At 36.4% G+C, this 27848-nt stretch overlaps 1 protein-coding gene across 5 annotated transcripts in view; it reads left to right on the top strand.

The window, feature by feature from the left end:
- The window catches only part of PRR16 (proline rich 16), a 154642-nt gene extending 127775 nt beyond the window's left edge, over positions 1 to 26867 (top strand). For 2 of the 5 annotated variants that reach the window (XR_007200907.1, XR_007200905.1), the window contains exons 3-4: positions 20643 to 20886; positions 21410 to 26867. The gene's annotated coding sequence lies outside the window, so the exon portion shown is untranslated. Of the gene's footprint in view, positions 1 to 4030; positions 4082 to 5689; positions 18579 to 20642; positions 20887 to 21409 lie in introns of all 5 variants that reach the window. The other 3 variants (XR_007200903.1, XM_048291448.1, XR_007200904.1) reach the window with 2 other exon arrangements.
- Positions 26868 to 27848: the final 981 nt, after the last annotated feature.

The raw sequence follows: 27848 nt of genomic DNA, 5'->3' as shown, positions 1-27848 counted from the left end.
CACCACCTCCCTGGGTAGAACATTCCAGTACTTTATCATTCTTTCCATGAAAAACTTTTTCCCAATATCCAACCTTGATACCTTCCTTGATGCAGCTTGAGACTGTGTCCTCTCGTTCTGTCAGTTGCTGCCTGGTGAAAGAGACCAATCCCCTCCTGTCTACAACCTCCTTTCAGGCTAAACAATCCCAGCTCCTTCAGTTGTTCCTCATAGGGCTTGTGTTCCAAGCCCCTCACCAGCCTTGTTGCCCTGCTCTGGACCTCCTCAACGTCCTTTCTAAACTGAGGGGCCCAGAACTGGACATGGTACTTGAGGTGTGGCCTCACCAGTGCCGAGTACAAGGGAAGAATGACTTCCCTGGTCCTGCTGGCCACACTGTTCTTGATACAGGCCAGGATGCCATTGGCCTTCTTGGCCACCAGGACACACTGCTGGCTTATATTCAGTCTGCTGTCGACCAGTACCCCCAGGTCCCTTTCTGCCTGGGCACTGTCCAGCCACACCACCCCCAGCCTATAATGTTGCAGGGGATTATTGTGGCCAAAAGGCAGGACTCGGCACTTGGACTTATTAAACTTCATCCTATTGGACTGTGCCCGTCCATCCAACCATTCCATGTCTCTCTGCAGAGCTCTCCTACCTTCCAACAGATCGACACATGCTCCCAGCTTAGTGTCATCTGCAGATTTACTAAATGAAAGACTCAATGGCCTCATCCATGTCATCAATAAAAATATTGAACAGAACTGGGCCCAGCACAGATCCCTGAGGGACACCACCAGTGACTGGCTGCCAACTGGATGCAGTACTCTCTGGGCCCGGCCATCCAGCCAGTTCTTAACCCAGCAAAGAGTGCTCCTGTCCTGCCAGCTTTTCCAGGAATATACTGTGGGAGACAGCAAATGATCTCATAAAAATTGGCTTAGAAAGTTGCTGCTTACTTCAGCATCCCTCAACATGTGGAGCTTCACTAATGGACAGATATTAATAATAATGTGTAGTTTAATTATGAAATTCTCTCCAGGAGATATGTTTGAGATTATTACTATGTATTTTCTAAACCATGTATTAAAACTGGTTTTGCTCAGAGGTTAATGTACTGTGAAAGGTAGGTTTTAATGCATGTGTATGCCATGGGCTATTTCAGACTTAGCAAGCTGGAGAAAACTATATTAGAATTCTTTCATGTATGCAGTGGTTCTGGATGGTTTGGTCTTAATTTTCTTGAGTTAGTTGAAAAGTGGCAAGAACATGAAGTGTATGTTTCTATGAGTCTGAATTGTCCTCATAAATTTGCAAACTGTGTTTCAGTCTTCCTGTGTTAACACTGAGTATTGTCTGAAGTCATGTTTAGCAACATTTTCTCCAGCTTAAGGGATATCTGCTGTAAGTATGTGAGTCTGTCCATTCAGGATGTTCACTGAGCGCTTTCCGCAGTTGATTCAGTCTTTCCACTGCTGCATACATTCTTAGTTGTGTTGCATTGTGAACTCAATGAAAACACTGTGTTGCTGTGTCATTAGCACCATATGTCACTGTTGTAGTGAGTTTATAGTTGGAGCTGAGAATAAAGCCATTTAGAATTTTCATTGGTTTTAGTTAATGACACTGTTAGCAGTAAAATAATTTAACACTCACTCCCTTCCTAGAGTTATCGCACAATAATGCCTTTAAGCATAATCATGCCTGTCTTTCCAGTCCTGAACACAAGAATATGTCTTCCGTTGCTCCAATATTCATTGATACTGTCAGTGTACTGTCCGAAGGTGCTCTGGCCCACTGAATTAATTTAGTAGTATGCAGAGTTAGTGACTTTGAGAGACAAGTGCCATGTGGAAAATAACTTGATCAAAAAAGGATGCTTTTATCTGGGTTTCGTTTTTTGCCTAAAAGATATATTTCCTTTTTTGAATTTACTGACAAAAGTTACATAGAGGATAACTTTGTCATATTAGTATAAAAGGTTGGAGCAAGATTTTGTGTCCATTACAAAAAAAAAAAAAGAAGAAGAAAAAAACCCAAGCCTGAGTTTTGCCTCTGTCTCAATTGGAAACTTTCAGAACAGATAGAGTTACATTACTTTTAGTCACCTCTGAGTCCATTTTTCTCAATAGCAATGCAACATTTCTCCAAAGTGCTTCACACTTAGAATTGCTTTGCAAATATTACCACTATATTCCAGTAGCACCATCAGGCATTGTTGTCTTGAATATCACCTGTGATAAAGCAACCCATGAGGCAGTTTGTTCTTTTGAGAGATGAAAATTATTGCAATTTCTGAAATAACAGCAGATCTTGTAGAATAGTTTTTCATGAAAGTATTCCTTTACTTTGCACTCTCATTTGCCTTGCAGAGAGAGAAAATTACGACTGCATAAAATAATCCCATAGCTAGCTCATAAAATGTTCAGGCCAGATGAAAGGTTGGGAATGGTGGTGGTTAAATTACTATGGACAGCAGCTCAGGCGCTTTACATGTAGAGATGAATGCAAATAGGTGGAAATTATGTGGAATCAGAGCACTCAATTGCTTCCCAAGTCTCTTACTGCAGTAACTTGATTGGCATCAAACCTAATCTAGATTGCTTCCCTAATCTGGATTCTCTCTTCAGGCATTCAGTTACCCAGAAAATTTATCCAGAGAAGCACCTGAGGAAAACATTATCCAGCCTTTTCTGTTGCTCCTGTGTAGCTGGCTAGCTATATAGTTAGTGATAATAATGATTACATATAGTTAAAATATTTATAATAGCTATAGCAGTAGTTATGATAACTAGTTAGCTAGCTAGTTACTTGTTAGTCATCAGTGGATCCTGGGAAATACTACTTGCTTTCTTATATTGCTATATAACAAAAAGACATTTACATGAAATACCAGTATTACTTGTGTCTTGCAAATACTCAGGAAATTGCCAGTTGAAGCAGTCAAGAAGAATACAAACTGTGGAGTCAATGATATGGATGACTTGGACTTGACTCCATGATGAGACTACTGTTTTTTGCTCTTTAGTTTTATGAGGTAAATTGCAGTGACTGTGTTCGGACATTGTACGTGTCTGTGTGACAACTGGTATAACTGCTCTGTCTGTCCTTTCATTCATTTTAGATTTTGGGCACTGTGTAGGTACTGCAGGTACAGCAGGTAATGAGGGCAGATTTTGCCTCCTGGGAGTGGAGCAAAGGGTGCTGCAGAGCAAGATGTTTGGCCGTGTGGAATGAAAGTTTGTGAACAGAGAGAGATCATTTAGCATTGTTGCACTGGCAGACTTCAAGAAACAGACACTAAAAAAAAAAGCAAAGAAAAGATTTTTTTGAGGGTTGTTGACTTGTAGGAAGCCAAATAATGCTGAGTGTAGAGGAGGCCTTGAGGTACATTCTGATCAAGGGAAGACCTCTTTCAAAATAATTTTCATTGTGATCCAGAAGACCCAAATTACCTTTTTCAAATGTTTCTGTAGTCTAGGGGCTCTACTGAAACCTAACATTAAAAATTGAAAGCCTTTTTTGTGTCTGAAGCATATTCTGCTTAAGAAGTATGCTGGCAAATCCACCTGAAAACTGAATCCCATTCCAGGTCCTGAGAAAGCAATTTTGCTTATAATGTCTCTGCTTAGTGCCCTAGGGTAGCTGTCAAAATCCTTTTGGATAGCCCAGTATTAGGATAGAAATGAGGAGGGAACAAGTCTGTTTTGGTATAAAAATTTTGTTTGTTTATAATCCTTTTTCATCAGAATCCTCCCACTGCCTATAGTGAGTAATTAACTGCAGTCATGCTGTCTCTTTCTCAATGCCTTGTGCATTATTCTCTGCAAAAGTTGCACAGTTTCAGCAAAAGCAATGGGGAAAAATCTCATACTCAGAGTAACTTGGAATCATGGTTTTCTTCTAAATAGAAGACGGGTTAAAATCCAATCACAGGAGGGAAAGAAACATTGCTTTTCTCACTACTAGAAGGATATCTTAACAATTAAAATCAACTTTCATCTCTCAACTCTCTCCCTTTCCTCTCTCTTCTATGTGCCTTCTCTAGATGGATTACAGAAGAAAAAAAAGGGCAAGCACTTCAAGTGGATTTGATCTGGTCAGTTTTTACTATGAAAATCTATGTTCACAGAGAAATTATGAACAAGAATGTTTGTTTCTGAATCCCAGCCAACTGTGAATTTCAGCAAGGCAAAGTGACTCAGCCCTGCAAATGTCTTTTGCCTATTTACAAAACCCAAAACATGTTAGGTTGTAAACTGCAGCTTTTATTGAGTAAAAGCATCTCTAGTATTCAGTAGTCACTAAAAACAGACTTTTCAAGATAGTAAGTTACAATTTTGTATTTGTGGGGGTTTTTTCTGAGCAGCTGTGTTATCAGGTTTACTTATGGCATGTTACATAGGACTAGGTGAACTTGAAATGATCCTTCTGAGGTAAATTAGTGGGTTTGCACCACATCACTACCTGAAATCCTAAGAACTTTTGGCAAACTTCAGATGTGTTTAGGAACAAAACCGAAATGAATTATTTCCGTTTTCATTTTGCCATGTTTCACTCTGACAAGGAAATGTTTCTTGCTGTTCAGTATTACTGGAAGTGATTTCTTGAATATTTGTAATAGTCTAGTTGAAATTGCTTTGCATGGAATATACAGAATAAAGATCATACTTTCAGTTGGCTGATGATACCTACCTATAAAAGCAAAGTAAAAATCATGATAAATATGATATTTTCTTTCCATATATTATCTTGTGTCTTAGGAATTTTAGTTTAGTATGTGTAACAGTGTTTCTTAAGAAATATTCACCCAAGAGAACTCTTGTTCTGCATATGAACTTCATATTCTATGAAAATTGTTTTGCTTGGTTTACACCTTTATTTTTATATGTACAATCAGATTAAATTCTGTCCTAGAGACTTATGATGCAAATCAAAATACAGTTTGGCCCAAGCAGGCTTTTTCTTCATCTTCCGTTATATTTTAGTTTCCCAACAGTTACCATTTCCCCCACTCCACAAAATGTAGCTTTGTTGTGTGCTTTTCATTGCTGTGCAAGCTTTTCACTTTGCTGTGGAGGGCATTCTGTTTGTTCCTTGATAGTGATATTACAAGCTACAATTCTAATAGCATTAACAGTAATAGTTCTAGTGTGGTCACCTCATTTGTCTTTTATTCTTTGCTGTCCTGGCTCAGTGGAACTGAATGCTGAGTTTTGGGGAAGATGGTGCTCAGAGCAGCATCACTTCCTTCAGCAGATGTCACAGCCAAATGAGGGTATATAATCTTGACAAATTCGGTCTATTCCCAGAAGGTCCTCCAAGAAGATGGGATAAATGCGTACTGCTGGGGCTGGTTCTGCAGCTCATATCTCTGGTGAGTGCTCTTAAAGTCTAAAGGGTATCTGAGATTTCTCTCCACAGGCTGTGTTGGCGAGTTCAACAGAGAATTCTTCTATGAAATACTTTGTATTAGAAATTACCATGAAAATACTGTGCAACATCTTTCATAGCTGTGGCATTCAACTCTGTGGGGCCCAGAAACCTCTCAGACTGTACTCACATCCTGAACAAGAGGCTTATCTTGTAGTTTCCTTCAGAATAAGCTGTAGGATATATTTTTTGCCTTTACGCGATATGTGGGATTGTTGGAGAAACAGTGAATGGTTGTTCACACGTAAATGATTTAACGTTTTTCTCATTGCAGAATCCCCAGTAGGGATGGGAATAGCACACAGGTTTTCCTTCCCTTGGAACCAGATGGCTCAGGTAGAAAACAGTATTACCAGTGGTTTGGAGTGTTAATGATGATGAATTTAAGAGCAAGTCTGGTCACAGGAGGAAATGAATTCTAGAAAAGAAATGAACTTCAGATAGTCCACTTCTGAGTTCTTATGGAAAAGTCTGTTAGAGGAAAAACTTCTAGAATTTCAGTTACTGAGAAAATAGTTTAAAATGAAGTATTCATTTTCAGCTGAGAGCTAGTTAAAAGTGACATGTTATCTGCCACCAGTGTGTGTCTCTAATGAAGACAGAAATGTGTGGTTTGTAGCCCAGAACATCTTTCAGAGTCATGGTCTATTATGTCACCAACTGTATAAAATACAGGCATTTGGGATAAGTACAAACCAATTTCAGCCCAGTGGTTATGATCAAAACTGGATAATAAGGCTTAAATAAATAAATTAAGTTATCTGTTAAGAAAATTCCTGTTATGAAAATGTGAATGATTAAGGTCAAACATGAAGACAAAGGTTTTTTTTTTTGCAGTCTCTGCACTGGTGGTCACAAATGATAATATTTAAAGATGACTACAAACATGTTAGTATGCTCATGTATTCTTTCTGGTAGTACGAATCTTGTGTGATCTACAAATTCTTATCTTCAGATATGTTGGTTGCATTTCAGCTTGTTGAAATTTGTATTTTACAGGAATCTCATCAGTAAAAAGCATGATGTCTAGACAGAAATATGGTTACCAGAAAGTTTAAGGTGACTAATGGCTTTTGTTGACACTCAATCCAGGTAGATGACTTAAGCAAACATAATAATTTTACTAATTGCTTTGAAGAGTATTACATTATCTTCATATCACCTTTAAAATGTATCAATGCAATGATTAGCTGTGCATTCAAAAGGTTTTATTGAAATTAAGTAGGGATGAAGAAAAATATACCCCTTAATAGTACTCTGAAATGTTACTATTAATCTCTGTAGGCTAGATGAAGCTGTAGAAAGTAAGTTTAAAACATTAAAATTTTAAGTAGTGTGAGCATTTCCTACCTAATCTAACTGGGTTAGATACTCACACTTTTCAATCCTTTGGAGTTATTTGCATTTAGATATCCTATAAATAAATTATTAAATAAGTTATTTAGAAAGTTCTGGCCCGCTATGTGATTTCTACAGTGGGTATGAAATGGGACAGCTTTATGAGTTTGAAATACACCCTAAAGTAGTTAATGATGTAGAGACATTAAAATCTCATCTTAGATTTTATGTTCAACCTAGGATTCCTTGCTAAAACCTTCTTAAAATTAATGAATAACTCCCCTGTGCATTAGGATTTGAGTAATACTGTTTTATGTATTTTCTGTAATAATTAATGCTGTGAGATCTGACACCAGGGCCAAATTGCATTGTTACTGCTAATTAGCCTTGTGTTTTAGAAAAGAAACAGGGAAAAAAACCCAGTGAGACTTGGAAATACTATTTCAATGTATTTTTATAGGTATGTTGGTTTTAAGTGTGAAATGCATATATAAATTCCATATTCTATAGGAATGGTACTTGGACATAGCAATATCTCTTGTTCTTTTCATTATTTAAATTGAAGCAGGGCATGTAATTTATCAAAGAGGAAAACAAACTATTTTTAACTGTTTTAACTAATTTTCTTCCACAAATCTATTTTTCCTTTGAGATAGAACTGAGCCATGAAAAACACTGTAAATTCATTGTATTGTAATGCTTGTGCTGTACAAAACAATAGTGTTTTCAGCATAGTGTTTTCTAATAGATCTTACATGCTTAAGTAAAACATGTTTCTCAGTGAAAATCAGCTGCTGACCCCACATAGGATCAGCATTGGCTGAGGAATTCCTCAGGAGCTGCAGGAAGAAGCTAGATGATAGTCTCAATGACTTTTCCAAAGATCCATGAGAACTCATAACGAAGAGGAAACTATGACAGAAAATAGAGGTGAATTTTGGGCTGTGTAATGGTGACTGTTTTAATTTTTTAAGTCATTAGTGATGTAAACTTGTAGGAAGAAGGTGCATGCATGTGATAGGCAGGGAGCGTGCCCTCCTCACTGGAGCTTTGTGAGAACAATCAATGTGCATTGAAGAGTGCAAGAGCAAAGGGCTGGGCAGCCATGCAGAAAGCACAGTTTGTATGGTTGACAAATTGAAGAAAGGACCACTAGACTTGGATGTCTAGCAAAATAAAAAGAAAAATTTCCATTTGTTGGGAGAAATTCAGTATACTTTCAACATTACCTAAATTTACATAAGTTTGCATGACTGGAACAGTCCATTCTGAGGTTATCGCCTCCTTCATGTGTGACAAGTTCATATGTATGATATGTCAATGAAGAGAAAAATACCTAAGTTTAGACTAAGAATTAGAATGTTAGGATCATAAATGCCTGTGGAAGTATTAAAGTCCAGAGAGACAGATAGGCCCATTTGTACATGAATGTTTTATAACAGTGTCACCCTTTAGGAAAAGGTCAGAAATACTAGAGTGTCTTCTAGTCACTCAAAGCAGTCATGTAACAGTAGCAGTAAGGGTCAATGTGTTGAGAAGGTTTCAAGGCTATGAGTGTACATTTCCACAGAGAGGACATTTGCATTTTTTCAAGAAGAAAGTTCCACCTGTATTAGACAATGCCTTGATAGTAGTATTCCAGTAAATACCAGAAGAAATAAAATGACTGCTAATAAAACTACTACTCACTGTCAAGTCTGTGAATTTTTAGGATGGTGATTTTCCCAAGTAAAAGCATGTATCATACTGAATTCATGCACCTTGGTTGTGAGCCTGCCCTCACAGTAGAGACTTGCCAGGCAGGTGGCATACAAGAGGATGTTAGGGCAGGAGCACCATGCCCAGCCAGCTGTTGTGTCTGCACCCAGTGGTGGTGGTGGTGCAGACACAGTCTGGGGGGCTGCAAAGAGGCAGTACCAGTCATCCCTATCTCTGCCGTGGGGCTATGTCTGCAGCTCTTGTAGATTAGCTTCTTGCTGTTGCAGATCTCTCACCTGTGGTCCAGGCTGTACTGTCAGCCCAGGTGTAGGGCTTATGTAGGTGGGGAGGTGTTCACCTATTCTTAGGCATCACCACAGTGAAGAGAGTGGAACAACCCAAAGAGAGGTGCAGTGTCCTTTCATGTAGTTGCTGTGTTATGGGCTGATTTGAAAGGTGGAAATCAATCTGCACTATATCACATGGAGCATAAATGATTCAGCATGATACAGTTAATACAAATTTTACTTCCATATCTTCCATCAAAACCCATCAATTTATCACTGATAAGGTATGACAGAAGGAATGAAATAAAAAAATCAATTGTAAAAGCATTAAGCAATGATTACTTCAGATGATTTTTAAAATTAGTTTTTAAGTACCCATGGATTTTTTTAAGTACTGAAAGGTATCCAATATTTTTATGAATAAGTGTAATTTCTGAATATAAGCCAGATTTTAAATTTGCTAAGAATATGTCACCTTAGGGGACTTTTAAACATAGTTTTTGTAATTGCTGTAAAATTATATAAGAAATTTAAATTTTTTTAACCATCATTGGCATGCAAATTGTTATAGGAATCAACAACAGGAATTACATTTTACTGAACACAGAAAAACATAAATAACCGCCTTGGATTTTCCTTCTAATTCCGTCTCAGTTAACAGGCCCTTGTTTCAAAATTCTATTAAACAAAGGGGTTTTATCTGTTTAATGTTGTGGCTTTCTGAGAGAACTTTCTGGTACTGTCTTGATCAAGATCAAGAGCATAATGATCCTTCTGAAAAAGCTTTATGTTACTTTTTTTCTGATTGCCTATTTTTTAAAGGGAAAAATAATTATCTGAGATAATATCATCCAACTTAGTTTTTGTACTGCTACTATTGGACTGCTGCAATAAAAATAAAATTATTACCAATTGCTTCTGTACACATATTTATAAAATAATTACTATCTGAACAGCAGAAGACTTATATTTGAATTAAAACTTCTAAAGCACAATATTCATTTTAGCTGCTTCTGATGCATCCTTATCAGTTAGTAGAGTGCTGAGCTAACTCTTAAACAGTTTGCAGTTTTTGAACTTTCTTATTTATGGGAGCTATTTTTGGGGTAAAGGAAGGAGAATAATACATGGAAAGAATTATTCACCTCTAATCTCTGCTGTAGAAAATCCTTGCATACCATATAATTCCCTTTTTTGACTAGTGTATAATTTGACTTCAGCCCACAGGCAAGATAGAATGTTCAGGTTTTTGGTTGCTATCTGTAGCTCTACAGCAATATTTCTCTTGAAATTAGAAACATGAGAAATATAGTTAACACAGTACTGGTCTTAGAGTCCAAAGAAAAAGAGGTCAAAAAGTCAGAAAGAAAAAGAAAAAGTGTCAGTTCTAGTTTTCCAATATTTTCACCGTCTGAGATGGCATTGTTCTATGTAATGTAAGCCAGCAGGGCCAAAGGGTTTCTTTGTATCCATCCTTTTAGTTATAACTCTAAGGAAAGCCAGTGAATTTTGACTCACAGTGGAAGTAAACATGGACTGTGCATTTGTATGGCCAGAATGAAAAACTGATATCTGTCATTCCTTTCAGCATTTAGATATTCTATCTGACACAAATCCAACTGTTTTTCATTCACTCATAAATAAAGCGTGGGACAGATGTGCTAGGTTTACAAATTGCTGGAGAAGGAGGTGGTTGTTAAGACTGCCTTTCTTTTGCCCTCTGTTGCTAGTGATAAGAGAAATCCAAATTGACTTGCTTCCTCTGCCTGAGGCATTTTGAACTCACAGCTTCCCTCTGTCTGAAGCATGCTCTGTGTTTCTGTATGTAGTGGTATGGCTTCAGCTGCTCATGGCTTCTCTGGGATTTTGGTAAAGAAAGGTGCTGCAAAAGAAGAGAGAGAACTGAGATGATGGTTGGATTTTGGAAAAGCAATGTAAGTATCATGCTGAAAGGACAGAGTATCCTATTTTTCATCTACTGTATCCTATGCCTGAAGGATGGAGTGAATTTCTCTTTTGCAACCTCCACAAACACACTGTCTTCAGTGTTTCCAGCAGTTACGTATGCACTGCCAAGGGCACTCATTCAGGGCATCACCTCTAAAGCCTCCCCATTACCCACAGTTTCCCCATCAGGTCTCCTTCAGACCCTGAGCTGCTGCTTCTGCAAATGTGGTCACCAACCAGGTCATGCCTTGTGCCAGCTTTCCTGCTTTCTCAACAACCATAAGCAACTAGCAAAAACCTCACCATGTTCTGTCTTCATGTTCTTCCTGCTCAGGTCCCACACCAGAAGCTGTCTTCTCACAAGCTACAAAGGAGGTGAAGTCTTTTGACTTTTTATCTTCTCTCCCCCATATTCTCTTGTGGATGAGTGGAGTTACCTGACACTCATTGCAGCAACAAAGGCAGCTGAGTGTCTTTTCAACCATTCTCTCCTGGAGTAAGTTTAGACATCCCCTAAAATAGTCTAAAGTTTGGTTCTCAAAGTAAAATAACTTCACAGTTACCCTGAGACTTTTAATAGAAGATTTCAGAAGGATGTATCTAGCAATTTACTGTTCAGCACACACTCTGTGTTGGTGGGAGGAGTGGTAAGACTTCACTCAAAATGGAGTCTGGTGGTGTTGTGGAAAAAGGCTTTTCAGAAGTGAGCTGTCAGCTTGTCATTTGTCCATTATATATTTTGCAGTTTTGATATGGTACATGAAGATTTTGTTACATCATCACTGAGCTTTCAGCTGACTTCTGAATTACTGTTGTGATAAGTGCTCACATGCTAAGATCTTCTTATGTTTCTTCCTGGTTTTGTGTTTCCTTGTTTTCTTATTGAAAAATCACTATGGCACAGGTAAAACAGTTTACAAAAGTAAATTTAGCGTCTTTAGTTTCAGTGATGCTTACAAATTAATGCCTTTTTTTTTAATCTAAGGAATGTATTTAAAAAGTTCAGGATTTCTTTGCAAGCAGTAACTATATCATTCCAGTTATTGATACAGATGATTCAGGTTATTATCCATATTTGTGGCTAAAAAATACAAGGATTGGACATAAAAGCAACCATTCCAGTTTTCTTCACTTAAAAGATACTTTATTGCTCTTACTTAGATGCTCTTTTAGACATTAATCATTAAGAGTTGCTTAGATAACTTTAGAAAGGGGAAGTGATAGTGAGGAATAATATATTTTTCAGTATTAATTGCAGAAGAAAGTTTAATCAGGCCAAAGCTACACGTTCTCTTCTTGAGCTTGCAGGAGAAACACCAAGCCATTTTATTTTCCATTACTATTTTATTCAGGTAAGAATTTCTAGTAAATACTTCCCCTCTCCATTGTGCTGTCCAAAACACAGTTCTTTGCGCATGCACACACGCACACACACAAACACACAAAAACTAACAAAAAATCCGAAAAACCAAACCCACTACCAAAACAAAACAGAGTGCATTATGACTGGAACAGTGGGGATTGTCCAAATTATGGATTCAGCAGTCCTTCCTTCCTCTTTTGCTCCTGTCACGTGATGTGTAACACATATAACAGTGTTATATCACACCTACATAATGGAGTTCTGGAAGCTCATTTCTAGGATTACTCAAAATAAATTAAAAGGCATAATTCCGAATGCCTAAGAAGAACATAAATAGTGATATTTCTGATGAACTGCTATTTCTGCCTTTTTGATGTCTGTTGCATATGTTTTGTTGTGTTTGAAATGGTGGGTAAGAAAGCTAATCAGTACATTTTAAGAGAGATGCACAGGACCATCTCTTGTTTTATATACAGGTATTTGCAAGAGCTATTGAAACAGAAGTTGACCCCTTAAAGGGAAAGTTTGCATTGAATCATTGTGTATTTGCAAAAGTTATAAAGTCCTGTATTTATTTTTCCAATCCTGAAAGCACATATGTTCTAGTAGAGTAATCAAAAATTAGAGCTTTTTCCAAGGTTAACGTTCCAGGAAAATATATAGGCTTTCTATAAGGAGACTTTCAAATGTCTTCAATGTAAATGTCATGCCAGGTTGATTTCTTTCATTGTTGCTGAAAGTACGATGCATACAAAGACACCAAATAATTTCCTGATCTTTTTTCACCTTCCAATCTGAAAATATATTCAGTCTCTGTTGTATTTTCTATTCAGTTTCTTCCTGACACGATGATTTCCTTGGGAGCTCGAGAAAGTAACTTGTTAAGTCTTGGTAAATTAATGTGTAGAAGCTTTAGTTTTTTCCTTTCACAGTGCAGAAAGGCTCAAGCAGTTGATGGAACCCTTTCTATTCTGCCTTATGCTGGAAAGGGGCTGTGTTTGGTGGGTGGGAAGTCTTCCAATAGGCTGTTGAAGCATGAGGACTGGTAGTAAACTCTATCCATTGGCCTCAGGGCCTCAACTGCATTTATAGATTTCTGCCCAAGATTCAGCTGTGAGCTGCTCAATAATTTCTAGTAGCTAAAAATTCCTAACAACAAAGACAGAAGGTCCCAGTGTCCAGCAATATCACAGAAACCCCTTTTAAAGAAAAGAACTGAATTTGAGTATTTTGACTAACCAGAATAATAATGAGTAGTAATAATAATGAATCATTGCGAGCCTTTAGTCACATTGGCATGTTTAGGGAGAACAGGAAAATGTAATTTCAGTAATCTCCGTATATCTACTGTCAGTGAAATTAATACTTTTCCTTCTGTGGCAAAATATTTGTTCCAAATGATAAAGGAAAAAGTAAACCCTGTAAAGCACATGGTAATGAACTGTGAGTGGTTAGCTAGAATCACAAATTATTTCATCCCTCAACAGGAAAACTGCAGAAAAACTGCATCAAAGAATTTATGGACTTTTTCTGATGTTTTTTAAGTCCTTTTGGCTCACAAAGTAGCCCTAATCCTACAAGGCTGCTGGATCATTTGAGTAATTTGAAACAAATGAAAGATCGGTAAATGTCAAAAAAAAGGGCAGAAATATTGATAGTTACATTGTCTCGTACATGTCTCTTTTCACCCATATAGTTATTTTTTTAAAAAAGTAAGGAGATGGAGGGCTGCCAGCTCACTTATCCTCTATCCTTCCTAGCTCCAGGCTATGAATGAGAAAAGGTTACACCTGTCAGCTGGAAGATGTACTCTGGGGAGAATGATTTTCAAACCATTCACAGGTCACTTTAAGACATGTAATTATACAAAAACCTCTAAAATCTAAAAATTGAAATGTAAAAGTTTTTAAATAATAGCAGATGCAAGTCCTTTAAAGCACTTAACTATTCTGTGTGAACTTTCAGTTGTAATGATTCTAATGTCCCTTTCATTGACTGATAAAAGGTTTTTTCCTTTGTCATGTAGATTATGCTGTATACCAAAGTAATTTATTTTTATTCATTGAGTCTAGGTTCACAGAGATTCGAATTATCATTCTGTTTTCTGTTACATAGTCAGCTCCAGGAACTGACTGTTTTAAAAGTAAGCCACAGGAAATCTGAATTTTTACAGAAAAAATACATGGGGTACGGGATGCTGGTGTCTTCTCTCGCATGTCAGACCTTCCGTCTTTTTTTACTTTCTGCCAAGAGCTGGAAGGCAATGATGGCAAGGTCCTCAGATTAATTAAAGAGGTAATAGGTGCAGAACTGATAAAACACTCCCCAGCACTAGATACTGGATGTGACATACTTTGGTAGTAATTGCAAATGCAAACCTGTTTCATCCTTGATGGTTTTGTTTCAATGTTTGCTTCCTCTGATATTGCACATGTTAAACTAGATAGACAGACTTTGTAACCAACTCCCCAAGTGTGTTACCAGCTATATTTCACTAATCATTCAAATTAAAATGATGCATACATTACGGACTTAGCTGTCTTTTGCATTGTTTTCTTTTACTGATCTTTTTTATACCTCTAGTTGACACAGATATGCATTCAGACTAATTAAGGAAATCTGCTTTGACTCAGCATGAAAAGGAGGGCAAAAATAAGGGCAGAAAGATGAAAATAGTATCCCATATTAGATAGCTCTTATGTAAAATAAATGCAGTGAGAATGAATTGGTGTGTTCCGTGGACCATAGGAGATTCCCTTGGAGCATCTCAGATACCCAGTCTTAATTTGGGAAAGCAGCAGTATGCTGCAGGTTTAGGTAGACATTCATCTGCATCCCTGCATACTCAGGGAAGGACACTGAATAAACAAGTTCTTGTTCACCACTAGCAATGTAGGGTTTATTCATTTCACAAGTGTAGCCAAACCTCAAAAAGCATCAAAACTCTTTATTTTTTGTTTTGTAGTGTTTTGACTTGTACGTTCAATATTTCAGAGTATTTACTTCTGAAAATAAGCAGAAATTTATAGAACTTGAAAAGGACAGAGTGAAATAAAATGCTAACTTGTAACATGTTGATTAAAATTATTGCTTGGATCTCAAAAAAAAAACCAAAAAACTGCAACCGAATCAGAAATGCAGGCAAATTTTCTTTTATAGAGTGAAGTGCCTCATATGCAAGACTGGCTTTATGGTTTGATTATTGTCTACTGAGCACATGGTACAAATTATTTCAGTAACCCCCTCATAAAGTAAAGCTCAAGTACTTTTCATATTAAATGAAATTATAGCTAAACAATTGATATCTCCTGTTGAAGAGCCACCCCCAGACATTAAAGTGTTTGTCAGTTCACATTAATTTCCATATTATCATTAGGATATATCTTCTAGGGATGAAACTAAGCTGCAGTGTGACTGCTTCTGTAGAGAGAGACCCACTCAGTCTAATTCTCACATGGGTCGCTGCTGTTGCTACAACTGTAGTGGCCACTTGAGCCGTGGCTGTGGATGTGGCCTTGCAAACTAACTGGTTGCAGTCTCCTGGATATTGCCCAAGATCTGTCCTGCATCTAGCCCAAAGGAGTGGAAGAAAGAGAGAATTAATATATCTATATGTACATTCTATGTATACAAATACATAAGACACATAAATAATGCATAAATATACATCTAAATGTTTATATTTACATATCTGCATATATATTCTATTACAACAGTTTATAAGCAAGCATTTATGTGTATTTAGACTTGCTTTTTAAGCAAGTCTACATCAGAAGCCTGCAAGTCTGTCTGCAAATGAATATTGGGACAAGCTATAGCTTCTTACTTTGAAATGAAATGCATAGATCAAATTTTATACTCTAGTACAAAGAGAAAGCTGATTTCATCTTCTTGATAATTTCTTTCTTTTTCTCTTCATGTTAGTTAAGTACAAGATGATTTTTTGAGAAAATAATTTTTGGGGAGCTGGTAAACGTATCCGAGAGACAAAATGAATCAAAAGCACCCTCCCAGAAATATTTGTGAGTACTTTTCTCATGAAAGATGTAACATAAGATATCAAAAAAATCATGAGAAAGTAAATAAGCTTCCCAGGACTGTATTCACACTTGACATAACCAATTCTACCTTAAAAATATGCGTTACATTATCACCAAAACAGATTTCCGACACCTAAGGGACCAAAAAGGCAAATCAAAAGAATGTCCAGAAAAATGACCTGGTCAAAATGTTTCTAAAATTTGAAAGTGGTAAACAGAAAGGTATTGTCACTGCCAAAAGTATGTCTGAGGAATTTTAAAAATGCTAGTTTATATATGCTTTCTGTGCCTCCTGTACATACTACTCAAAATTCATGTGTGCTTCTTTTAAGAGATATGGTTCTTCTGATCAGTGAACAAAACTGCCAGGTGTTCCCAGGATACATCATTAGGACTTTTTCCAGTGCCATTCTTTTCCCTCTTAGCATTTTTTTAGTTGGAGTTTCGACATTTTTTGCATTCATCATGGCAACCCCTAATGTAAGCTATTGACTCCTATGATGTCAAGATACCTGGTACCTGTCACCTGGTAACTTTGGTTGCTTAGATATCAGCTATATTGGAAACTAGTGGAATCAAACAAAAAAACCCCAAAAAATAAAAGGGTTGATTGCATGTTGTAGGTCCTACAAATTACTTCTCTCAAATCTGAATTGTCTGGGACCTGATTGGGACAAGCACCACATTAATTTGGCCAGTAGTTCATAAGTAATAAACAGGAGGTTTTATGAGTTTTATATATTGATAAGCACATTGCATCTGACATTGACTGCGTGCGTCTCGCTATAAAAAATCACAGTAGCTCTCAGAGCCTATGTTCTAGTGATCTTAATTTTGTTGTGCCAGCAGACAAAGATAGTAAGCATCTACAAATAGAATACTTAAGCAGTTTGAGTTCAGTTGGATAACTGTATTTAGTAAACATTTTTATCATATACTGTCTGACATAATTTACGGGTTCCTATTCAGGGTTATCTTTGTAGAACTATGTATGAGGAAAGCTCTGGAGATAGCAAAACTAGCACGACAAAGAACTTTATTATCTCATTGAGGAAGTGTTGCTAGAAGAGGCTAGTGAGATCACAAGAAAACCATTGTAGAAGTTAATACATTCTGTCAATGCATAAATGTATTGTAGTGTGTAAAGAAGAAAAGGAAAATGTGTACATTTAATTTGTAATGTGTAAATATTTTCATTTTTCATGCTATTTTCAATCTCTTCCAAAGCTTTGAAAGATAAACTTCCCATAAGCAACTAGGATTTCTTGTTTGCTCCCTGGAAAATAAATTATTTATGGATTGAAACAGTAGGATGGGCAATCACATGTAAATAAGTTTTCTGAAGCTTCTGAGGAAAAAAGTAGGAATAATTACAAAGAAGTGTGGTGGTGGATTTGTTAACATCCTGTGTTGTTTAGATTTAAGTGTTTTAGTTTTTACAGAAAAAGATGTCTCAACAGGTATCATGGTGGGGATTTCTTGGACAATAGAAACCAACAAAAATCCCCAAAACTTTAGAGAAGCATTTCCTTTACTTTTAGTAATTCTTCTGTTGAGGGAATTAGTATAGTAATTATTCTTATCCAAAAGAGCAAAAAGTTTAAGATAATATAAATAAAATAGTCTATGTCTGGATCTTAACGTTTCTGTATCTTTCAGGAATAAGTAAATAATTTATATAACAGACAGCTTAACAGATGCCATTAGTATTTAAATAATATCTAGAAGATATCTGCACTGTGTTTAGGAAGACTTATTACTATATGATTTTTTGTAATTTTTTTTTTCTGTAAGAACTTTTGTTGTACTCCTAAATATGTGAGTACAACTAATGTCTTGGGATGTGCTCTGACTTGCAGTGTACTTAAGGCAGGTAATGTCCAAATTATATTGTCTGGGCTAAAATAGCCCAAATAATGAAGGTTTTATTTAGGCTAGTCCTTCAGGTGCTTTTACCAGACTCTTAAAATGATGTGTAAATTACATGGCTTACTATAAATCCTGTAAATCTCCCTTTCTCAGCTGAAGTGCATTTCCTAGTTGTTTTCTCCTTTTTTCTTGATAAAGGGCACTAGGCCCAGCATAGAAACCCACACTAAAAGTATTCCTTTCTGTGACCATTGGCATCATCACTGCACATACCAGTTCAAAGTCGATGCTGTCTTCGCTATAATTTTCTTGGTGTCTTCCAGTCATGCCACTGCATTTATTGGTCTTTAAATAAAGACCAATAAATGCAGTGGTTTCTCTGTATCTGAGAATGGGGGTAGCCATTTCATAGGTCTGAGGCTGAAAGGATGCTTCCCTCACTAGCCTTTTCCCTTAACATTTTCCACCCACAGGGTTCTGCATAGCAGTTTGTCCAGAGACAGTATGGTCATGGGCCATGATGAGAAGGAGGATGTTGTTGTAGATGGGATAGATTCACTCTCAGTTTTTAAGAAGACTGTGACAAACAGAACCAAGCAGAAGGACATAGATGGTTTTCAGGTAATACATGCAGAGAAGTAAAATTATTTTTTATTACAGAAGAGTAGTTATCTGGTTGTGAATGGGGAGAACAGCGACATTGATTCTTCGGCTTTTGGGACTTAGTACTGGTGCAGTAGAAGGAAGAGAATGTCATGGTGATGCTGCCAAAGTACTGAAAAGGAGAAGGGATGTGAGTGAACAAAATGGTCTCCTGCAAATTGTCTGAGCTCTAGCTCCGTAATAATGACTAATAAGGTCAGGGGTTGTTTACTATGAGGTTATTGGCAAGGTGTGGTGTAACGCAGTGATTTTATAATGATGAATTAAATATAGAGATATGAATGGACAGCCTTGCTATCAAAAATAGTACAGACCATAGGATTAAAAACTAGACAGTTCAGGATAGGAATCTGTAATTAGTAGGCACTTTTTTTTTTCAGTGACTGGCCTTTTTTCTCTTGCTGCTCACTTCTTCATGTGTACAATAATGGTTTGCTATTATGGATTTTTGGAGGAGGTAGCAAGAGGAACAGCTGTTTTTTTAATGCAGGCATTGTTACCTAATGAATTTTCCACTTAGCAAGTTTAACCATAATTTTTAATGTGAACAAACTCTTTATTAATGTGGAAAGGTGCAAAATATTTTCATAGATTTTGCTCTTTAGCACAGGTATTGTAAAGAAAAAAAAGCAGTCATTTCTTCCTTGATAAAATGTTGGTGAAATGAGAGTGGATGTCACATAGTTGTATGACTTGGAATGAATTGAATTGTGTGGATTGACAACTCAGTGACAGAGATGCTGGAGAAATTCAGGTATACTCAATAAATCACTTCCTGGTTTTGTAAGCAATCATCCTGGGATTGGTTGGGATGGAGTTAATTTTCTTCTTAGTATTGTTTTGGATTTGGTATGAGAATAATGTTGAGTAACACAGCGGTGTTTCAGTTGTTGCTGGGTGGTGCTTACCCTAAGCCGGGGACTTTTCAGCTTCCTCTGCTTTACCAGTGAGGAAGTGCATAAGAAGCCATGAGGGCGCAAAACCAGGAGAGATGGCCCAGTCTGGCTAAAGGGATATACCACACCATAAATTCATGTGCAATAAACTGGGGGGAGTTGCGTGGGGGAGCTGCTGATTTGTCTTGTGGACAGGCGGGACATCAGTCAGCAGGTGGTGAGCAATTGAATTGTGTATCACTTGTCTTCGTGGGCTTTATTTCTCTCTTTTTTTTTGTAGTCTCCCTTTTATTACAATTGATTTTGTTATCGGCATTATTACTATTGTAATATTTTAATTTTATTCAGGTTTTTCCTTTTTTTCTCCAGTTCTCCTACCCCACCCACTGTGTGTGGGGGGGTGATGGAGCAACTGCATGTTATGTAGTTGCTGACTGGGATTAAACCACAACAGCCCGATATTGTCTATGTTTATGAATTGCAACCTAGAGGTAAAGAAAAAAACCATACTGCTCTTCATGTCTACAGTGCTCAGCATTGTGTTTTACTGTATTCAGAATCTAAGTTTGAGGAAGAACTGTTTTCTGACAACAAATACTATTTGTGTTATCTCTTTCGTATTATTATCATTATTACTTTTAAAGGTTATGTTATTTGTACCACGTTATCCTGTTCTTGAGAATTAAGCTGCATTCAAGAGTAATACTGTATTTTTTTGGTGGTTTTTATGAGGTAATAACATACAGGAATCATTAGCCCAAATGTAATTGAAGCTTGAAACTGTGACAGCTGAGAAAGTGTTGTGTGTTTTTACTGATATGAAGATTGTCTTCAGTTTAAAAATAAGCTGCTAACAGATGTTTAGAACACTCTTCTTTTTCATTAACAATGTGAGTCAAACCCTGAATAACTGACTAGGAAAAAAACTGCCTGCTAAGCCAGTGGTATCACAGATTTGTTATACCATGTTTGCGAGACAATTGGGTTACACTGGGTCACTGTAACAAGTCTGAGTGTTAAATAAATTTCCCTAAATATTTTATCTTTTCTCATTGAGTGGTGGGGGAAAGAAACTAAAAGGGTTTACATTACATCAAATTCAGATTCCTTTTTTTTTGTCTGACAGTGAAATTCCGTCCTACCCTTTGGCAATCTTTATCAGCTTAAATCGTTCAAGTCCATAAGAAATAAGAGGAAATGTGAATGAGGGGCTAGATTCACAAAACTAATGGCAAAGAAGTGATATTCCTCTTCCTTGAAGTATGTACCTCTGGGTGTAAACCACCAAAACTGGATGAGGAAGTTGTTATTCTTTTCCTCAGGAGGTGTGAATTTAATCCTTTAACCCAAATTATTGTCCCAGCTATCAGGTAAGTATTCTAAGATCTCTTTTTTTGATGCTGCTGCTTTATCTTGCCTTATAAATAAAGTTAGGAAAACTCAGTAAGTCAGTGAACCTCAGCATTAGGTTGCAGCATTATTAGTGTTTCATACAAATTGAAACAGTTTCACAAAAAGGCACGTGAAAGATTCAAATCAGAATTTTATATAGTATTTCAGTGACTAGAAAACTTGTCAGGTGGGGAACTTCTGCTGACTTCAGTTTCTGTTTAATTTATGAGCAAGTATTAGAGTCCAGATTTCACAAGGGGTGTAAATAATGTGAATTCAAAGACACCAAAGCTAACCCATTTACCCCAGCATAGAACCATTTATGTATTATGTATACATAATAAAGCGCAACTATAAAAGATCAAGTTTCAAAATAACATTGTTTTTTGAGCTCTTGCTTACATGAAAAGTGGAATGATAATTTAAAGTTATGTTTTGTTTATTAACTTGTCTAGTTAAAGTAACACTTTTATAACTTTGCCCTTCTTTTCTTTTTAACAGCACCTTCAGGCTTGAAGGAATGTCTATATTTGGAGGCACGTCAATTAATTCGCATATCAGATCCATCATTGTGACTTCTTGCAGACCAGATCTGAGAAGTAACCAGGAACCTGACCCTTAGTGGAGAATGGAAAAACCCTTCAAGTCAGAGCACAACTGATCACTAGTGTAATCTGCATTGAATCATCTTTCTCAGATCTGGCAGCTACAAGCTGGGTCCTGGCAAAAGCCACAGCCTTAAATTCCATTCAGTGGGAAAGAAGGATAAGAGAACTAAATGTCTTGCCCCGTTGCAGAAACTGCTGTCTCCAAGCCTGACACCAGAGTTCTGTGCTGACCAACCAGAGTACCAAATGAGTTTTTTATGGGTACAGCCAGCATCAACAAATACTTCAAAATGTAGCCAAAAGGAGAAACAAAGCACTTACGTAATTTCAGAAAATGAATACATTTATTGTAACAGAGGAATGTTACTGTCTGTGGGGAAGAACACCTCTGTCATCCCTTGTATATATTCAAAGCCATACAGGAACAGGGCATAAGTGAAGTTCAGTCACTTAAAAGGACGCTGTCTCCTGTCCTCCACCCAACTTTGAGGAAGTTCCGCTCTTAGAGATTGCATCTTGATGCACTTCTAGTATTTGCACTGTCACTTCCATTCAGGGTAATGATGTGTGCCACCATTTGCACAGATGGCCCCAGGAGATTTTTGACCATAACAAGCTATACTTTGCCAGGGCTCCAAAAGGAATTAAAAAGTTAGAGCTGAAGAAAGACAGTTATGCTCTCTTTCACTATGGGGATCTCTTCACAGAAAGGACTATGGTCCTTTTTTAGGATGAAATAAATACATGCATATACATACATATATACATATGTATATATATGAAAAAGCAGAAACATGATAAGGTGTATTTAAAAAGGGGATACAATCTTTTTTAATAGCATCCATTTTTTTTTTTATCATATTAGCAGCCAAGAAATTTAGTCTATTGAATTATACATCAAAAAATGTTCCTATTGAACATTGACATTTAGTCCCAGTTACTGCTAAAGAAGTCATTTGTAATATGTACTTGACATAAAATTTTTCTAGCCATTTGTCTATACTTCGTGGAGAAATCTAGACAAGCAACATTTTCAGTTTATTTTTCTAAATAAATATGTTGTTTGTATTATTTGCAGTCACTCATTTTGGCTGGTTTTCATTATCTCCAAAAGTGATTTAAAGACAGAACCAAAACACAGGAATTGTTTGTTCTTTGTTAAGCTGTAATGATTTGCTGAATGAAAGCTTTAATATAAATACTGTAATTTGTAAAATGATGAAGTATATTTATATAGGCAAATATGTATGGAAAACAAAAGGAGGTATTTTAACTCTTAATTTCAGAACATAGTTTATTTTAATATCCACAGGATGAAATTAAATATATAATGGGATAGGGTTTTTATTATCAGTAAGTTTTAGTAAGTGAAAATTTGGATGTTTAAGAATGAAATGAATGTAGTCAAATAATGGTGGTTTCCCAAATTATACAGAGACCTTTTGCCACCTGTCTCATTTTACTCAAAAACTGGTTTAGTCATTTGGGGGGTTGGGTTTTTCTGGGGTGCGTGTGTGCTAAGGTTTTTGTTTGGTGTTTTGTTTGTTTTGGCATACTGACAAGATCTTGAATTTGATACTATTTCTCTAATTTGAAAAGCTACAGAATAATAGGTTGTTTCTTGGAACAATCTACAGTTTACAGTTAAGAATAGTCATTGTTATCCATCTAATGCAGTGTTTTGTTGTAGAGTTATTGAACATTTCAATGCTAGAGCTGTTTTGAATAAAAATATTTTTTCCTTTTTTCTCTTAGTCCATTAGCCTATGTGTAATTTTAAGAGAAAACTAGTGCATTTGGTTCCCACTTCACTTAAATCATTCATCTTAAATCCAGTTATATGTATCTGATTTATAAAGTTGAGTAGGCTTTTCTTTCAGATCATTGCTTTATGGAACTGTTTAAGTGCTCACTAACAGAAAAATTACATTTCAACAACAAAAATTAATAAAAAAATTCTGTGGGTTAACTTTGTGAAGGGCAGATATCCTAAAAATTTGTTGTTCTGCTCTAATGTGCTAACAAGTGTTATGCGTGTATGTTCGTGTGTGTGTGCACGCATGGCACCCTTACCTGCTCATGAATGAAATGCCAACTCTGCTGAAGTAAGTGCCACAAGTCCTGTTACTGCAAAAGATGCTCATGTTACTGTATTTCTTGGTGAAAGACCTGAGCTCTGTCTTTGCTTGTGACTCTGAAGCCATAAACAGCTTTTGAAGTTTGTCAGGAAATCGGAAAATTAAATAAGTTTATGTTAGATTCCCTCATTTGGTAAAAATAGCGATGATCTTATGATTTGACTCTTTTCATGAAAGTTAGTGGTCAATTTCCTTTGGTGCAATGGATAAATGAAAACTTTGTATTTGTTAAAGAATGATGGCTGTGTTTTGTTCACACACAATTTAGCTTTTGGCTTATAGTGTTCTTACTGTGATGTCATTTCTGTGTCATTAGAATAACTTATTTGGACACACAACAGGCATTGGCTTGGTTTTCCTCCCTTTTTGGATAAACTGTTATTTTAAAATTGGAGAGCTTGTTCTTTGAGAGAAGTGTTCAGTTGTTTAAGGAAGGGACAACATTATTGAAACAATTAGAAAATTTCAGAATGATAATTTGAACACTTTAATTATTGCCTAATAATAATGCTTGGAAAAGCTCTTATTTTTGTGAACAAAATGCATTCATCTGTATCTGAAAATAGCCCAATAAAAATCCAGTGGAATTAATTGTTACTACTTGCAAATACTTTTCTGCTATGCTGAGTTCTAAATCAGCTTGTGTGTAAAAATTTTGTTGCACAAAACCCACCTGAAACAATGCACAGTTTTCTTCAGAAAAAATATATGACATATGAAAAATAATTACTTGGTCCCAGGAGTGGTTTTATATAATGTGTGCAATGCAAAAATGATGAACAGATACCAACATGTTGGCATAATTTAAGTGACAAATGTAATTGGAAGATAACACTGCAAACCCTAGTTCTCATCAATCACATGCTGTTATTTGCACCTTTGCTTTACTGGGACTTCATGCTGGAAAGTAAATTTCAGTGTGTGTTCACACTCATTCGATGTCATGTACCATGCCTTATTTTACTACCAGTGTCACTGGGAGAAATCCACGTTGCTTGATTTTTGTAGATTTAAATTAAATCTTTAGATAAGTGTTCAATATTGGATATAAATTGAGATGATATCTGTCTATTGTGCAGAAACTCCCATGACACAGCATTTCAACACACAATTTCAGAAATTGTTGGCAAATAATTAACACTGAAATGCTTTTTCATAGTTTAAAACCAGAGAAAACAATTGGATTATCTCATTAAACAGCAAAAAAACTGTGTTATTTCCATTATGTTCATCCAAGCATACTGACAGGACCAGCAGAATTTTTTCAACTTACAGTGACGGATGGGTCCTTTTGTAGGTTTATGTGTCATGCATTTAAGAAGTGCCTACAGAAATAGTTCTAGAGTAATCCTGCATTGTTTCATTAGCTGGCATCTGAAAAGCCACCTGAAGCGGCCAATAGGCTTGAAATGGTGAGGTGTGTGAAACAAAATGCTGACAGTTCTGGACGTGTCTACAAGACATGATTTCAGCACTTGAATTTTTAACAGACAAGGATTACCATCATTCATGAGGAAAATAGGGGTATTTTAAAATAGCTCTTTTGTGGAGTGGAAGAAAAGGATTACAAAAACCTGGTGATCACCAGGATCTTATGAAAGTGTCCCTCTCCGGATACGGTTGCCCCAAGTGCCACATGTTGTGAGTATCCCCAAGGGACAGATTTTTTTCTCTGATCAGTGATGTGCTGGGTACATAGCAAGGCAATGATGCTGTTAATAAAACCTGACCACAAGATAGTGGTCGGATATTGTCTAAGGAGGGGTGGATGAAGGACAGCCATCACTCTGCCCTGGAGCTCCCCTGAAGGCAGGAGGCTGTTACTGAGACTGGATCTTAGAGAGAAAATTAGATTGGACAGAGTGACACATACTTTGCAGTAAGATTACTTAGAGGACTGCTGAGACTAAATTAGTAATTTTTGTGGACTGGACAGTTAAAAGATGAGAGAGGAAGCAAAAGCCAGGTGGATGTTGTTCAAATTACTTCTCTCTCTAGATTCAGTATCCTTGCAGGGCTGCTAAGAAGCCATGAAATCTCCCCACAGCTGGGGTGAACTTCAGAAAGGACAATTATAAACAAGAGCTTCAGGAGAATCTGGAAGGAATACTAAGAGGGTCACTAAGAGGGTCAAGTCATGGCAGATGGCACAGAGACTATTTAAGGTATTATTGAAGGCAGAGAACAAATACATTCTGCTTAGCTAGAAAGGCTTGAGAAAGGGTAAAAGGGAAACCACATGGCTAATCAGCAGGGTATCAGGCTACTGAGGGCAAGACATCCTTCAGATTGATGGAGATTTTTAAAGAAAATGTGAGGACTGTAAGCTTCTTAAGACTAAATGTAAATTAAAAAAAAACAAACAGCAAACCCACATCAAGGTTAATCAAAATAATTCCAAGATACTTAAGAGATTTCTCAACTGAAATAGTTGAAAGAAACAAGAATTAAGAAATTCTGTTTCTACAAAAGAGCAGAGGCAAGTCTGAGAGACTGTCTGTACTGCTGAAAGATAATCAAGGAAAAGAGAAGCACTTAGAAGAAGCTATAGGAACAAAATTGTAATGCTTTAATTCTGCTTGTGCTGTAGAAGGACTTTTGTAGATTCTGACGCCTTAATTTTTGTGGGGGAGCTCATATGAAGTCATGCTTTTTCAGTTCAAGGTGGTACAAAACAAAATGAAGGGATGTACACCTAAGTTTTTTAAAGACACTCAGGGATGAAATAGCCCAATGGTAGCTGTGATGCATTCTTTAAAGCTATTTTGATAGCTTTTGAGATGTGAGATTATGGCAACTATGTTGCCAGTTTTAGATTGAAAGAGTTTAGGCCATTAAATCAGTACTGGGCAAAATGGTTCAAACCATAATAAATACCTTTTTAAAAAGAACTAGAATGCATCTAACAGTGTCAATATTACCAAACACTGCAGGAAAGCGCACAGATGGCTAAGAGAAAACACAGAGGAAACTGCAGCTGGCTAAGAGGAAAGTTCCTGCATTCATAAAAGATTGTAAAATATTGGAGAAGATACGAATTTTTTGGTCAGTTTTCACAGGGTTACAGAGCCCAAGAGTGAAGTTCTATGGGACATATACTGGGGTCCATGTGTCTCAAAATATATTTGAACATGTGAATATGCTGGAAAAGTAGTGTATCATTATTTGGTAAATTTGGTGATCATACTAAGTTATTAAAGGTGTTAAATAGGAGTGGCCTAAATGTCTGGTTATTAAAATTTAAAATTAAATTCAGTGAAGATAAATGTAAACTGATATGAAAATACTTTTATTTTTTACATATTTCACTTAGCATTATATTTAGCAGTTAAATCTTTCTATGAAAATTTTGGTCTTGTGCTTAGGAGGTCAGAAAAAATGCAAGTACGCAGCTAACAATTATTAGGAAAGCAGCAGAGAAAATAAGAGAACATTAAATACATCATTGTATCAATCAATAGATATGCAGTAAGCCATGATATTTAACTTTTTAAATACTATATCCAGTTCCATGACTGGAAAACAAACAAACAAAAAAAACCTGAAGAAGCTTCAGAGAATGAATGAAATGAATGAAAATGTAGAAAAATTAAATGGTACAATTAGATTTGTCAATGAAGTGACAGCAGGCAATGATTCTTCTGCTCAACAAAGGTGAGAGAGAAGTAGGGTGACAAGATCATGAATGGCATCAAGTGTGCAGGGGTAGGGAACATCAAACAAAGTTAGCCACTGGGAAGCTCAAAAATAACACAAAAGTGTTTATTTAAGCAGTATGGAGGGAAGCTATAGAACTCTTTTCACTCAACACATTGCATATGCTGAAAGTTTATGGGACTTAGGGGCTGTGAGAATGCTGTGGAATGCAATAGAATTTATTTGATTTAGCCTATTATTTGTTTCCATTTAAACAGATTTTGCAATAGCAATAAATAGATTGTGGGAAAATAATTGTATAATAAGATCTTTTTCCTAGAGAAAAATGTTTTTAAGTTGTTGTAGCTACAAAAGTGAGTAAATTTCTGTTTATAATAAATCAGTGAGCAAAATATTTATTACTTATTTATTATATCTGAGTATCACTTAGTTGTGGTAGCATTGATGAAATAGGACAATACATTTGGTTTTAAAATTGTTTTTCATCTACCTATTTTTAGAACAAATGCTTGCTTTCTCACCAATTTCTCTATAATG

Source organism: Corvus hawaiiensis, chromosome Z, assembly GCF_020740725.1.
Source record: "Corvus hawaiiensis isolate bCorHaw1 chromosome Z, bCorHaw1.pri.cur, whole genome shotgun sequence".
In the NCBI taxonomy this organism is placed as follows: Eukaryota; Metazoa; Chordata; class Aves; order Passeriformes; family Corvidae; genus Corvus; species Corvus hawaiiensis.
The sequence above is the reverse complement of the archived record's forward strand: the minus strand, read 5'-3'. Positions and strand labels throughout refer to the sequence as shown.